Below are 1,276 nucleotides of genomic sequence, written 5' to 3'. Positions count from 1 at the left end.
CAGCATCGATGATAGCTCTCGACCCCAAATTGCTGAGGCCAGGGATTACCTCAGTCATCTATATCCTGAACATGGTGCCTAGCATTCAGCTGGAGCTCAGCGAGTATTTGTTGAATGAGTGAATCAATGCCATTTTGCTTTCTTGCCAGCTCTGGTCTGGGTGGTCAGTACTTTCCTTTCTGAGTACTGCACAGACCCGGTTTCTGGAGTCTGGGCTCATTGGCTGATGTGGGAGCAGCCTCTTCCTTTCTGCAGTGGGAATTACTATCCAGAGCCAGGTACAGGCCTGGGAGGAGGGTGCTGTGGAGACACAGGTCCGAGGCCCTCCAGTTCCCTTTGCCTGGCTGGGGTCTTATGGAAGAGGAAAACCAGTGTCCTGAAATTATTCCTTCCTCACTGCCATCAAAACCGGAAATACTCCCAAGGGATTTGGAATAAGCAAAATCAAATTCTGTCATTTCTGAATTTTCTAAGATGAGCATGTATAGCTTTTATACACAGAAAAACCATATTAATACACAAACACACAACCTCCCCTGGGTCTTGAGAAAGCTTTTCTCTGGGGAAGTTAATGGAAATTGCATCCTTTTCTCTGTTAGCTAGTTAAAAGTCTTTAAAAACCCTGTCTGAATTTAATCTTAGAAAAGGGAATTTTATAAATGGTTTAGAAATGTAAAGATTCACACATCACAAAATATTTAAATGCATTTGATGTTTGATAAACATGTAAATATCATAGTGCTGTGAATTTGCTTATGAGTTATATATTTCTAGTCGTTTTAATGGTTATCACGATTTTTAAAAATATCTTTAATATAGTAGTTATTATTTGGGGTTACTGTGTAAGAAAGCTACTTAGCCACCAGAGGGCGCCGTGACACAGCACAAAGTAGGTCTCCCTTCCACTGAAACCTTTGCTTTTCAAAACGGGGAATCACCAGCCTGGCCAACATGGTGAAAACCCGTCTCTACTCAAAAAAAAAAAAAGAAAAAAAGAAAAAAAAAATTTAGCCGGGCGCGGTGGCGGGGGCCTGTAATCCCAGCTACTCAGGAGGCTGAGGCAGGAGAATTGCTTGAACGGGGAAGGTGGAGGATACAGTGAGCCGAGATCGCATCACTGCACTCCAGCCTTGGCAACAGAGCGAGACTCCGTCTCAAAACAAACAACAAAACAAAACAAATCACAACTAAATGAGAAATCAAAATGGAATTCTAAGTAAGTGGGCACTTTTATATATGTCCATGTGAAAGCTCTAGAGCTGTTGATAAATATAAA

This window comes from Colobus angolensis, unplaced genomic scaffold, assembly GCF_000951035.1.
Source record: "Colobus angolensis palliatus isolate OR3802 unplaced genomic scaffold, Cang.pa_1.0 Scaffold268, whole genome shotgun sequence".
Taxonomy (NCBI): Eukaryota; Metazoa; Chordata; class Mammalia; order Primates; family Cercopithecidae; genus Colobus; species Colobus angolensis.
This window is presented reverse-complemented; position numbering follows the sequence as displayed.